Genomic DNA, 15,152 nt, shown 5'->3' on the forward strand with positions numbered 1-15,152 from the left:
AAATAAATAAATAAATAAGTACAACTTGTAAGGTTTTCGTTTTGGAGGGTAGAAGATGACCTATTGCAAGGTACTGACTTTACAGAACAGAGGAAGCAGGAACCAAGTGCCCACACTGGGGACCTTGACGGGCATCACGACAAAGATACTGTAGAAGCTAAGACCTCGGAAGCTAGGGTTCCAGTGTGAGGGGACAGGCACAGGTGAAAGTCTGAGGGTGTCCGTGGTGTCCTCAGTGCAGGAGTGAGCACCAAAGGCGAGGGAGCACACTGCCCAGCTGGGGCCACCCCCCCCCATCCCACCAGCCACTTAGCACCCGGGGAAGCCATGCAAGTGGAGCTTTGGCCTCCAGCCCTGAATGTGATAGACAAGGCAGAAGCCTCTCTGAATTCTACGTCCCAGGCATAAAGCAGGGTTCACGACACTCAACTCACAGGGTGGCTGGCAAAACACGAAGCAAAACGAATCGAGCGCTTGGTGAGCCCTAGACACATCTCAGATTCTAGTTCTGAGGGCTTGAGCTGTCCAGGGGTTCTATGCCTGCCCTGGGAGACAGCCCGGGTGCCTACACTCAGCAAGCGTCTACTGAGACCCTCTCCAGTCTCCTCCACGCCCCCCCTAAGAGGACTTAGCAGGAACCTGCTAGGATGCGGTATGGCCCGAGGGCCAGTCAGCACTCTGAGTGGTCACTGGTCACTCTGCAGCGCTCACCCCAATGCAAATCGGTGAGCTTCACGGCCTGACGCCCTGGAGAGGTGTGGGAAGTGCTGATTCTCCTGGGATGACCCTGTCCCCAGGGAACCTGGACCTTGAGCATGAGTTGATGTCCACTGGGAAACCCTTCAGGTCTCTGCGTTTCCCTCACACTGTCCCATTAACACTCCCTTTTGGAGAATAACATTGGAAGCAATTGCATCACTATGGTTTTAGGCACTGCTGGAGCAAAAGTGTGAGGGAGGGAAAATGGGGGCCAGCTGACCATTGTGAGGTCCCCTCATATCACAGAGGTTACTTCTCTGCCTAAATAAATTGCCCCCAGCAGGGCAGGATCCTACACAAGACTTTTCCCACAGCTTCTGCTTGCCCTTGACAGTGGCCCTCCCGACAAAACAGATCAGGACAGAGTTGCCTGCCGGCGCTGGTGTGTAACTAGCCACATGTATGTAACCAAGTGTGTAACTAACTGTGCCTAACAGCACAGACCGCTTGGGCCAATGGCCTCTCATTGCCCCTGGGCCCTGTCATCACTGTCCCATCAACAGACTGGGAAGGGAGCAGGTAGACAAGGAACTTGAGCTGACCACAGGGTTGTCATGGTACCTGCAGCCCTGCTCCACACCCCTGGCCCAACCCTCACACGGCCCCCACTAGGCATGGGGACCAGTGGGTGGCAGGAGTACCAAGGGACCATGTGGGCTGGGTGGGGACTGTTCCCAGGGGTCTGACCAGACCCAGAGGATCCTGGGGGCTGGGAAAGAGTGCTAATGGACTGCCTTCTGCTTCTGCAGAGGGAGGAAATGCAGAGGGGCCTCCATCATCCAGGTGAGGTCTCTCAGTCGGTGAGAGGGGCCTGGGCGTGAGCACATCTGGGTCCTGTCCTCCCAATGAAGGGGGATCCCAGAAGCGCCCTTCCCTGGCCATGCTCCCCTGAATCCTCTGCCCCTTCACACTGAGTGTCCACCAATCCAGTCTAGCTGTGGTAGGCAAAGCATGGACCAGAGCCCACTGCATGGAGATCACCAGGCAGAGGTGGAGTCACCTGCCCAGGGCGGCCTGCAGGAGCCTCTGGGATGATGCCCTGGAACCCACTGGGGGGTGCGTCAGGATAAGAAGGGGCGAGCAAGTACCACCAGGGCTGCCTGATGCCACACTCTAGCCCCTTCCACAGTCCCACCCAAAGGCTTCAGAGTGGCCACACTCAGGTCCCTGCTCTCTAAGAAGTAAGTTAATTCCTCACAGGCAAGGCTTCCCTTCGGGCAATACTCCCTCGCCGGGCCAGCTTCTGGAGTGAGGCTGTTTTCTCATCTGTGTGTGGGACCAGCAGCCAGCATTCAGTGCCTGGGAACAGAGGAGGGGAGGGAGTCCTCCCCCAGGGGAAGTGGAAACCCCTTCCCTTGAAGAAGCCCAGACGTGCCTCCCTGGCCATTGCCAGCGGCGGGCACTCCATAGCAAACAGATGGCTCACGGTCAGAGTCCCCCTGGGTCAGAGTGGCAAGACCCCACCTGCTGCTGTACCCCAGAAATTTCCTTTCCTCTAACTTGGACATTTGGCTGATGGGCACCCATGGCATTGAAGGGCCTGGTCCATCTCAGTACCGGTCGTCTTCAGAGAACCTTCCTCTTACCAAGAAAACATGACCTACCCGTTTGGAGGCCCTTCCGTGGGGAACCTGACCTGAAGGGGTCACACAAAGGTTAGGGCTGAGGTGAGCCTTCTGGGTCCTGCAGGGTCTCAAGCTGGGAGGACAAAGATCCCAAGCCTGGGCCCTCTAGAAGGCCTGAGACATCAGGGTGGGCAGCCCTGTGGCCTTGGGACACCACAGGCCACTCTGTCCAGGAGGGTGGTTGGTCTTTGGGCAGTGGTGAAGTAGGAAGTGCACAGGACTCAGTGATGTCATGAGCCGTGATGCCACCAGCAGACAGCCCTCAGCCAGGTCACAGCTTCTGTGGGCCTCAGTCCCCCACCCCAAAATGGGACTCATGATGTTGTTTCTCTCAAGATGGTGCTGAGAACCGAATATGATCTGGGTAGATGCTGGTTCTCGCACAGTTTCGAGGCAGAGAGGACTGTAAGCATACCCCCAGGGGAATGGGGAGGGCTGAGGCAGGTACACAGGACGTGTAGGCCACGCAGAAAGTACACAGGATGTGTAGGCAGCACAAGCGGCCCTGGTGGAGAGAGAGAGGTGGGCATCTGATAATCACCAACTCAGGGACAATGTCGGGGAGGCGTGAGGGCAGAGGGAGGGACCCCTGGTCTAGTGCTTCCCCTTCCCCCATTGTACAGGGAAGGAGACTGAGGCTCAGAGATGTGCCTTGTTCCCAGGTGCACAGCCATCCAGGAGCATTAGCACCCAAGGGCCAGAAGAAGGGTGAGTGTAGAGAATGGCCCAGACCACTGTCCTTCCACTCCCATCACAGGGAGTCACTTGGCCCACCTCGTCTCTGCCCTCAGCCCAGCTTACTTGCCTCCGCACCTGCCCCATCCTTGTTGGTCACCATGACAACAAACACTGAGCTGATGCCCCACAGCGGAGCTGCTGACTGGGTTTGCACCAACCCATAAACCAAGGGCAGGCTGTCCACGGCCTCCACGTTTCATAGGTGAGGGGATAGAGGCTCAGAGTGGAACTTGGACTTGCTCCAGGCTGCAAAGCAAGGCATTGTAAACACAGGGCTGGCCTGTCGCCTGGTATCGTGTGGCCTCAGGCCAGTGCTTGCCAAGGAAGCCCTGGTCCCCAGGGCTTCAAGAGAGCGGAGTTCTGGGATCCACGCTGGGTGGGCACTGGGCTCTCTACCCCGGGAAGGGCCAGGTGTGCTGGTCCTTATAATGCCTTTGTGAGAATTAGGGAAAAGCACCCCTCACCCTGCATGGCATGACAGACAGCGACCTGGCTGGCAAGCAGACAGCGACCTGGCTCTCTGCTGGTAAGTAGCAGCTCTGCTCCAGAGGGACCACCAGACAGGGCATTTCTCAAAGGTATTTTGCCACAGAGCTGCCTTCTTCCAAGGGTTCCAGGAGACCCTGGGGCAGTTGAGGGAAGCCCTTCCAATGTCTCCCCATGCTGGCTGGCCCCCTGGTCCATCTGCTGGTTGTCCTGGTCTAGTTGTGGGTCTGCAGCTCTTGCCCTGCTCGTATGTTTGCTGCACCCAAGCCCGGCCTCCTGGGTCAGGGTTTTCCTAGGGGAGGCCCCCACCAGGCAGGAAGCCAGAGCAGAGGCAGCCTTGCTTCCAGGCACAAACACATCATCAGATGGTACAGATGGTACATGTGCGTCTCTTCTCTATAATCTGAGAATTAGAATCTCCATCTGCAGGAAGGTGCTCCATTGGAAGGTGCGTTAGGGCCCCAGACAATTGGTAATGTCTTTTCACAAGAGGCTTCCTTCTAGGAATCCATCTGTCCACTTCTGCCTCCTGAAGACCTAGAGGATAGGCGTGTCTCCTGCAGTTCTTCCTGGAATCATGTCCTGGGTGCGCTCAGGTGCTGACTCTGCAGGTCAGATGGTCACGGCTCACCGTCCCCACCTAGACTCAACAGCACCATGGAGCTGTCACAGATGCAGGGGTGGGAGAAAGGGCAAGAACTCTGGGCTGGGAGGCTTCCCTAGAACTTGCTAAAAGGGCAACAGCCAGGACCCATCCTCAGAGATCCTGCCTCCACTGGTACATGTGGATTCCCCACTCTGGGAGGTGACATCACAACTCTGCTTGGAGAGCAGGGCCACGGGACTGAGGGGCAGCCCATACAAATGCACAGAGAGGAGAGGGCGGTTCAGGGAGAGAAAGGACATGGGGCAGGGCAGGGGCAGGCCCAGGGCAGTAGGACCCAGTGAGGCTCGAGGCAGCTGCGGGGGCCAGAGGATGGAGCCAGATATGGGGAGGTCAGGGAGGAGGCTGCCAGGGCACCAGGCAGACAGGGACCAGGGTAGGTGACTTCCCTGAAATGAGGTGGACCACCATGTAAACCAGGCACCCACAAAGAGCCTAATGGAAGTATCTGTGGGGGCAGCAAAGGCAGGAGGTGTAAAGAGAAAGACCCCTTCCCACATGAAGCTCCCCCCTCAGTGGAAGACTGCCTGGGGAACAGGCCAGCGAGTGGGACAAGGATGAGGCGTGAAGGTCCTTGTGGCACCCCACTGAGCCTCCACCTCAGAGCCCAGGGTGTGCAAATGAAGAAGCAGGAAAGGCCCATCAACAAGGAGAAAATTGCTTGGCGGCAACAAAAACCCCAAGTCATCAGTTTTCACCTGTGCCATCTGCAAAAATAACTTGAGAGGTAACACAGGCTGTCAGTGTGAGTGTCAGGGTCACTGGTAGGGAAAGGAGAGACATAGATGACAGAGATGGGTTTCCACAAGGCACCCCACAGGAGCACAGCTCCTCCTTGGCAGCTGATCTGGCAGAAAACATAACACAATGTGATTGTGTGCATGTGCAAAAAATGCATCTCTGTGTATTTGCACGTGTGCTTTGTGCTCAAGTGTGCATGTGTGTCTTGTGAGCTGGTGCCTGTGTGTGTGCATGTGCCTATAAAACAGACCGGCAAAACTGAAAGGTTAATCGGGGTGCCTAACCCCTTTGGCCTATTCTCTCATGTCCTCTTTTGTCTTCTCCATTTATCCTTGTCAAATGCCACTCAAGTTTTCTCCAAAGACCATGAAGGGCTCTGTCATCAGTATAATGCACTGTGTGTTCTTTTGCTAAAACCAGGACAAGAGGCTGTGGTGCCCCTCCCAAGAATTCCTGGGGGGGAGGCAAGGCTGGCTGGGCAGCAGCCCACCTGGAGATGCTGGCCTCTGAGCACCCTCACCAGCTCCCAGACAAGGTACACCAGTTCCTGCCAGCCAGAGTATGACCAAGGGCAGATGGGCGGTGTGGAGGGTCGGAGAAGCCTGAGGACCCTGCTGGCTGGAGGTCAGGAAAGGCTGCATCAGGCAGCACAGCTGCATGGCGGCAGCCCCCTCCAGACACCTGGGTCCTTGAAGGTTCTGTCTCTCTACGCTCTGCCATAAAGAACCAACTACCAGAGGCCAGGCCCAGCATCTGCCTCCTCCGGTGGTCAGGGGATCCCTTGCAGTGGAGGGCTGATTTTGCAGATCAAGGTTTTTGCTTCTAATTTTAAAGGGGGAAGACGGCTGAGGCCATTATGTGGGCTATGAATTGGGGTTGGGAAGTCTGGCTTCTCTCCATCTCAGAATCCACAGCCACCCTGGGAAGCTTGGGAATACGCATTCCATCTTGCTCTTGGAATCAAGGGACCCAGTGTCACCCCTCACTTCCAGGAAGATGTCCCAAGATTACCTAGACTGCCCATCTCTCTCCTCTGGGCCCAAGCAAGGACCTGCCTGTCCCCCAGGCCCTTCCCTGGGCCCATAGGTGCTGGCCTCTGCACTGCTGGCATTTTCTTCTTGGGCAGAGTCCAAATACCTACAGTATGATTTGGGAAATGCGAGCAACGGCTTGTGTGGACTTTGGTTATCTCAATATTTCAAAAACACCTTTTCAAGAAGAATAAACAGATGCCAGAATCCATAAATAGTTCCCCTGGAACCAGATGAAAGGAGGCAGGGCCAGCCCAGCGACTGTGGAACAGGCCCCAGCCTGGGCCACTTCCTGGCACAGGCATCCGTGTGCTGGTGGTAGACTGGCCCCTCGCTGGGCTGGGGCAGAAGGTTTGTTGTTGGGCCCTGGGCAAGCTGTGTTGCTCTGTGTGTCTCAGTTTCCCCATCTGGACTCACAATCTCTAAGGGTCCTACCTCTGATCCTGGCACCTCCAATCCTGCAAAGTCCAGAGACTGCTGGGCAGAGAAGTAGAGCTGGGAGCACGGCAGGTCGCATGAGCCTGGCAAGAGTGGCTGAGATGCTTGGGGGCCGGCCCCCTCCATCTCGCCCTGCTCTCTGCACCAGAGTTCAGCCTGCTCCCTGTGTGCTTGTGGTCCCCATGTAAGAAAGACCCAGATGCTGCCACCCCACCCACCACCCATCCCATACCCACCGACTATGTGACCTGAATGTGGGTAGAAAGAACACTTCCAGGCCCACATGTGCAGGTGGGGCCCGGCTTCCTGCACCTCTGCATCCCCTGCCTCTGGCTCCAAAGGGGCAGTGCTCAAGAAGGAATCCCAGGCTGAATCCTTCTCCTGCCTGCGGGTATCACAGTTCTGGTGTCCCCTGCTGCTCTTACTATTAGTCGGCTGGTCTGGGCCCTGCAAGGGAAGGTGACAGTGCTACACTCACCCCTCTGTCCTTGGTTTACCAGCCTGGGGCAGGGGCCAGGCCAGGTGGAAACTGAGGTCACCTGCCTCTGAGGACTCACAGGTCAGCCAGGGGCCACCAGGGGCTTTAGCCCTGGAGAGGCCAGAGTCGCCGTGGGACCATGGGTTCCACCCCGTCCTGCTCTGTGGGGGAGGGCCCGGGAAGTTGGAACGCAGCTGGACAACTGCTTTCAGTTGGACAACAAAGTGCTGCGCACCATCACAAACCTGTCTAGGTGGGTCTTCTCATTTGGCTGTTTTAGGGACAGGGAAGACTCAGGGGGACCTGTGACCTCCTAGAGATGATGCTAGAGAAGGTGGTGGGGCTGGGTCAGGGACAACCACCCACAAGGTCATCTGGCTCCAGTTCTCAGAGGAGACTCTGGCAGAGAACTCACATCTGAGACCCCCTGGGGGGGTGTGTTTTTGTGTGTGTGTGTGTGTATGTGTGTGTGTGTGTGTGTTGGAAGGTGGAAATGGATGCATAGGACCAGCTAGTAGGAGTGGGGATGGGAGCAGAGAGTCAGTACCAGCCTAGCTTGGTGGAGTGTAGGGTGGAGAGCGGGATTTGGAGCTGCCAGCAAATGAGGGGAGGGTCCTCCATCTTACTAGGTTCCCCGTATCCTAGGCCAGCTCCCAAACTCCTCCCAACCACCTTCATGCTTCTGGAGCTCCTCCTGGCCCTCTCACCAGTCCCTGGGGGTTCCCTGTCTGCTCTCCCACTTCATCCTCCCCTTTGGACAGAGCCCCAGCCATCAAGAGGTCCCTCCTTGGAGCCCCCAGGTGATGGCATTCTCTGCTCCCTCCCACCCCCTCCACCCCTCCAGCCTCTTCCTCTCCCTCTCAGCTCTGCCACTTCTCCAGAACTGCAGTCTTCCTGACCCCCCCACCCATATTCACTGCCTTCCACTCTTTTCTTTCAATCATATTTTTTCCTTTTGTGTGTGTGTGTCTTTTTGGGGGGGGGGGGGCATATCTGCAGCATATGGAGGTTCCCAGGCTAGGCGCTGAATCGGAGCTATAGCCACCAGCCTACTCCAGAGCCACAGCAACGTGGGACCCGAGCTACGTCTGCGACCTACACCACAGCTCATGGCAACGCCAGATCCTTAACCCACTGAGCAAGGCCAGGGATCGAACCCACAACCTCATGGTTCCTAGTCAGATTCGTTTCTGCTGAGCCACAACAGGAACTCCTCATCCACATTTCTAGAAAGAGCAGGCTGCATCTGCCACTTTTACTTTGCCTGGTCCCATGCACACTCCCCAGCCCAGGCCTCTTCCTCTTTCTCAACCTTTGGAACAATCTTTTCCCTGTTTCCCACACTGTTGCTGCCTGACCCATCCTGGAGCACCTGGCTAACCCAGGTCCTGATTTCGACACTATGTAACTGCTCACAGCCAAGCCTCCGCCTGGGGCCAAGCCCAGGCACCCAATCCCAGGGAGGTCCACAGGGATTCCAGCCAGGATGCCCAGGCACCCGCTCATCCGCACAAGCCACCAAGACACAGGTCCCAGGACTGCCAAGTCTCCCTCTGCATGGAGGAAAGTGAAGGCTTGTCCTTCCATCTCCTAGGCACAGGCACCAGGACACCCACTGCTCTCACCTCTTGGGCAGGGACCCAGGCCAGTGAGGCAGGTGGAGGTGTGGGGGGCCAGGAGCCACTGGAGGTGTGCCAGGGCCTGATGCAGGTACGTCTGAATTCCACCTTCGGGAAAAGGTTTTAACCGGAGCAGAACATATGTCCTCCTACGCTTGAGCGTCTCTATTTACTTGGCTGACTTCAATGTTTTGGAGAGTTACGTTATGCTTTCTGACAGTTTACTTATATTTTATTCTAGGCTTGAGGGAGAATTTGGGTTCCTCCTCTGATTTCCTTGATTACCATCCCATCCTCATGCCCACATGAGTCCTGCAGAGATCCTGCAACCCTGAAAAGGCATTCTTGTGAGGGTTCCCGGGCTCTCCCCTGCCCTTGCTCCTTTGGCTGGAAGAGGCCTCTGTGACAATGGACAGGGGGGTGTCTGAGCAGGGGAGGGGTGCTGGGTGACTGCCTGCCTGTCGGTGCAGCCACAGCCTGAGCCAGAGAGAACGATGCTCCAGGCTGGTGGGTGGGGACCCAATGCCAAACAGGAGGTGACCTGTATGTGCCTCTGTGCACATGCCTGTCCCTAGAGCAGACACAAATGCTCCTGGGTGGGATCTCTCATGGCTGTTTCCAGAGTCACGGGCTCTTGAAAGATGCCGCCACCATACCCCCTCCTCTCACCCCAGACAGCAGCCCCCTGGCCAGCACCTCCAGGTCCTGGCCCTCACTATCTGAGACTGTCCTGAGGACACCCATTGAAGTCACAAAGCTGGGAGTAGAGTGCATGTCCTTTGCCCTCCGGGGTTCCAATCCTGTCCCTGGGAACCCTGAAGAGGGAGAGTGGTGGGCACAGCCTGCTGAGAAGGGTTCTTCATTCTCCCAGCCATAACCAGGGCCTCGGGGGAGGGGAGGAGACCAGAGCTGACCTGCGCAGGGCCTTCCGTATATTCACACGTTTGTGGGCCTAGTTTGCTTGTTTATGTTACCTGTTTTATAATTGGAAGCATAATATGCTCATCAGAAAACACTCAGCAGTACAGAAGATTATGCGAGGAAAAGTAAATGTCCTCCCACCCAGGCCCCAGCCCCTCCCCAAAGACACCCACAATAAAGCTCCTTATGTACCACCAGTCAGAATCTTCTGTGTTCAATGAAATGATTTACATGTGCATGCAGGGTTCTTTTTCCAAACTGAAGGGCTTACACTTCACACATTGTTTTCCTTGCTTTTCTTTTCTTTTCTTTTTTTTTAACAATTAAGGAGTTCCTGTATAGGGAACTAGTGGGGATACTAGCTCCTGACTCATATCCATGAGGATGTGGCTTCAATCTCTGGCCTTGCTCAGTGGGTTAAGGATCCACATTGCCAGGAGCTGTGGTATAGGTCGCAGGCACGGCTCGGATCTGGCATTGCTGTGGCTGTGGTGTAGGCTGGTATCTGCAGCTCCAATTAGACCTCCTCTAGCTTCCATATGCAGCAGGTGTGGCCCTAAAAAGACAAAAAACGAGATAAAACAAAAAACCCACAAAAAACAAAACCCCAAAACAAAAAACAGTTTGAAAAAAATTTTTTGGCCATGCCCATAGCATGTGGAAGTTCCCAGGCTAGGGACTGAATTCACACCATAGCAGTGACTACTGCTGATCCTTAACTGCTAGGCTACTCTGTACACAGTTTTCAACTCGTTTTTTTCTCTAGGCAACTTCTCTTGTTCTATAATAGATGAAGGGCAATCTGCTGGGTGGCTGGGCTGTCCCCTAGAACAAGGCACTCGGGTATGGCATGATGTGATGACCCCAAACATTCCTCAGTGACATCTTGACCAAGATACTCAAATGTATGACCATGCTCAAAGAATAATCTTCTAAAATTGGATGTGTTGGGTCAATGATTATGTGCATTATAAGATTAAAAAGACATCACAGAAGTGCTCTCAAAAGAGGACAGACAGGGAGTTCCTATCATGCTCAGCAATAATGAACCCAATTAGTATCCATGAGGATGCAGGTTCGATCCCTGGCCTCACTCAGTGGGTTGAGGATCCCGTGTTGCAGTGAGCTGGGGTGTAGGTCTCAGAAGTGGCTCGAATCAAGTGTTGCTATGGCTGTGGTGTAGGCCGGCAGCTGTAGCTCCAAGTCACTCCTTAGCCTGAGAACTTCTATATGCCACCAATTCGGCCTTAAAAGAGAAAAAAAAAGAGGACAGACAGATGTCAGCAAAATGGTAGAGTGAGGACCTCTGTAAACCTCTCTTCACAGAAGCAACAAGAAAACTCACAAAAATGATTAGAATCAACTTTTTTAGAACTTTGGAAATTAATTAGCGATGTGGAGCAAATCAGGGAGCATTTATTAACATACATACATACACAAAACAGCTGAATATCAGTAAAAATTGCAAGCTTCGTGATATTTTATCTTGCCTTAGTCCCATCCCCTGCTCATGAGCTTCCAGTGGCTTAAAGAAACAAAACCCCACACTGACAATAAAAACCAGTAGCCTGAAAACCAGTAGGGGAGAGAAGAACAGGGCTAAAACTTTCAAGGTCTTCTTTCCAGAAAATTGTCATTATTTGACTTGTCTGCCAGTTCCCTGAAAGGCTCGTTTGCAAGGATGTCTGTTTTTGACATGACTCAGGGCTCACCCTATACAAAAAGCCTATTCCTGGAGTTCCCTTTATGGCTCAGTCGTTAACAAACCCAACTAGGATCCATGAGGATTTGGGTTCGATCCCTGGCCTTCCTCAGTGGGTTAAGGACCTGGTGTTGCCGTAAGATGTGGTGTAGGTTGAAAATGTGGCTCAGATCCTGTGTTGCTATGGCTGTGGTGTAGGCCAGCAGCTGCAGCTCCAATTCCACCCCTAGCCTGGAAATTTACATATGCTATGGGTGCAGCTCTAAAAAGAAAAAAAAAAAAGCCTATTCCTGAGGGTTGACTGTCAGAAACAATTATAGGTATTTACTTCCCAGCTATCGAGGCAGTGAATAACAGTTGGATTAAACAAGTGACTAACCAAAAATGACAAAATTCAGTAATGAGATGGCCATAAGGGCTTTAAAAAGTTGCAGTGTATTTCTGGGTATCCAGAAAGCCACAAGTATGCCAAGGCATGTGCACATGCTTAGGTAAGCCTTGAGAAGGGCCTCAGCTCTCCTTCTGGCTGACTTTGAGGCTCTGTGCAAACAGGAAGTGAAGGCTAGGGCTGAGTTGTCCACTGCCTTGCTGAGAGTTGAAGATGAAGCCCAACATGCACCCAGAGCCCCTGGGCAGAGACTGGGAGACTGGTTCCAAGGTTTTTTGTTTGTTTGTTTTGTCTTTTTGGGGCCATACCCACGGCACATGGAAGTTCCCAGGCTAGGAGTCCAATTGGAGCTGTAGCTGCTGGCCTATGCCATAGCCACAAAAATGCTCAATCCAAGCCATGTCTGGGACTTACACCACAGCTCACAGCAATGCCAGATCCTTAACCCACTGAGCAAGGCCAGGGATCGAACCCGCCACCTCATGGTTCCTAGTTGGATTCATTTCTGCTGCGCTGTGATGGGAATTCCTGGCTCCAGGTATTTAAGGAAATCTCTGTCCAATCATTACGTGACAACTAAGATAACCAAACAGAAACAATGGCTATACACAATAAAAGAACAGACTTTGCAGAATTAATTCAGAAAGGTCACTAAACAACCAAACCACAATGACTTCAACAAACAGCAATAGCAACAAACCCTGAAGAGGAGTGAGATTCTGATTTCCAGAGTTGTCCTGTTAAATTATTCAAAATGTCTATCTAGTTTTCAACAAAAAATTATAATACATGCAGAAAAACAAACAAAAAAATATGTCCCACAAGGAAAGAAGTAATCACTACCAACTGTCCCTGAGGAAATCTAGACATCTGACTTTATTTTAAACAAAAACTTTAAATTAGCTATTTTAAATATATTCAATAAATTAAGGAAGGCAACTTATAGAATAGGTAAAAATATTTGCAAAGCACACATCTGATAAGGGGTTGCTATCCAAAATATATAAGGAACTCATATAACTCAGTAGCAAAAAAACTCAAACATGCAATTTTTTAAAATGAGCAAGGGATATAAATAGACATTTTTCCAAAGAAGATATTCAAATGGCCAAAAGGTACATGAAAAGGTGCTCAACATTATTAATCATTAGGGAAATGCAAATCAAATCCACAATGAGGTATCCTATTAGAATTACTATCTTCAAAAAGACAACAGAAAACAAATATGGAGAAGATATGGAGATATGGAAAAAGACATGCAAAGATATGGAGGAGAGGTGGAAATATAAACTGGTACAGCCACAGAAAATAGTATGGAGATTCTTCAAAAAATTAAAAAATAGAACTACCATATGATCCAGCAATTCCACTTCTGGGTGTATATTCAAAAAACAAACAAAAAAAAACCCTCACAAAATCACTATCCTGAAGAAATATCTGCACCCCATATTCACTGCAGCATTATTTAAAATAGCCAAGACGTGGAGATATCTTAAATGTTCATCATTGGATGAATGATGGACACACACACACACACACACACACATACACACACACGAATACTATTCAGCCATGAAAAAAGAAGGAAACCCTGACATTTATGATAACATGGATGGTTCTTGAGGGTGTTATGCTAGGTGAAATAGCTAGGTGAAATAAGTCGGGCAAAAAAAAAATACTATAGGATATCACTTATATGCGGAATCTAAAAAAACAAAATTGATAGAAACAGAGATCAGATGTGGGGTTGCCAGAGGTGGGAGGCGGGGGATGAGGGAATTAGGCAAAAGTGGTCAAAGCATAAAAACTCCCAGTATGATAAATAAATTCTGAGGATGCAATATAAAACACGATGACTATAGTTAACAATACTGTATAGTATATTTAAAAGTGGCTAAGAGAGTAAATCTTAAAAGCTATAATTATAAGGAAAATAAATATATAACTGTGGGGTGATGGAGGTTAAACTTACTGTGCTAATCATTTTGCAAAAGATACATATATCAAATCATTAGGTTGTACACCTTAAAATTATACAATGGTATATGTCAATTATATCTCTAAAGCTGGAAAAAAGAAATTATGGAAACTACGCAATAATGTGGAATCAATGCTTCACTAAATAAAGAATATCAACAAAGGGGCACAAATTATTTTTAAAAACAGAAATTCCAGTGTTGAAAACTACAATAACTGAAATGAAAATTTAACTAGAGGGGCTCAAGAACAGATTTCTATAGGCAGAAAAAAGAATCAGTGAACTTGAAAAGAGGTCAATTAATGTCATCAAGTCTAAAAAACAAAAACTAAAAGAATGAAGGAAAATAAACAGAACCTCAGATACCATCATGTATACCAATAAATGTATAACGTAAGTCCCAGAAAGAGAAGGAGCAGCAAGAATATCTGAAGCATTAATTAATGAAATGTCCCAAAGTTGATGAAAAACATTAATATACACATCCAAAACAACTCAACAAACTCCAGATTGTGTCAGAAACCAGAAAGGCAGGGCAGAATGCAGTGGAATAACATATACAAAGTACCAGGAGAAAAGAGATATCTATCAACAATTCTTTATGCAACAAAACCATCCTTTAGAAAATAAAAACAGAACTCTTCATTAGGAGACCTAACTTACCTTACCTTAGTCCACTAAAGAGAGCCCTTCAGACTGAAATTAAAGGACACTAGCCTGGAACTCAAATACAGATGAAAACATCAAAAGCAGCAGTAAAAGTAACTATATAGGTAAATATAAAAGACAATATATAAGTATCTTAAGCTTGCAACTCTTTTTTCCTCCAGTATGAATTAAAAGACAACTGCATAAAGCAATAATTATAAGTATGTGCTGATGACAATACAATGTATAAAAATGTAAATTTTATGGTAATAAGAGCACAAAGGAGAAAAGAGGTAATAGAACTACAGAAAAACAAAGTTTTGTATGCTACCAAAATTAAGTTGATATTAATTTGAACTATATTGTTATAAGTTAAGATGCTAATATTAATGTACCAAGCAACAACAAAAGAAATAACTCAAGAAGCTCCCATTGTGGCTCCATGGGTTAAAAACCCAATGTAGTGTCTGTGAGGGATGTGGGTTCGATCCCTGGCCTCACCCAGCAGCTTAGATCCAGTGTTTCTGTGGTTGTGCCACAGCTCCAATTTGACCCCTAGCCTGAGAACTTCCATATGCTATTGTCATAAAACAAAGAAATAACTCGAAAATATATAGCAAAACAATGACAAGAAAATTAAAATGGTACTACAAAATATTTATCCAATACAAGAGAAGGCAATAATGGGGGAATAGAACAGAAACGAAAAACATGAAAATCAAAGAGCAAACCCTATCATACTGGTAAGTGCATTAAATGTAAATGGATTAAATACTTCATTTAAAAGTCAGAGATTAGCAAAATGAATTTAACCATGATCCAACTATATGCTTTTTACAAGAGACACACTTTAGATTCAAAGACAAACAAGATGAAAGTGAAAGAATAGAAAAGATACCCCATATAAACAGTAACCAAAAAAGAGTGGGAATGGCT

This window comes from Phacochoerus africanus, chromosome 15, assembly GCF_016906955.1.
Source record: "Phacochoerus africanus isolate WHEZ1 chromosome 15, ROS_Pafr_v1, whole genome shotgun sequence".
In the NCBI taxonomy this organism is placed as follows: domain Eukaryota; kingdom Metazoa; phylum Chordata; class Mammalia; order Artiodactyla; family Suidae; genus Phacochoerus; species Phacochoerus africanus.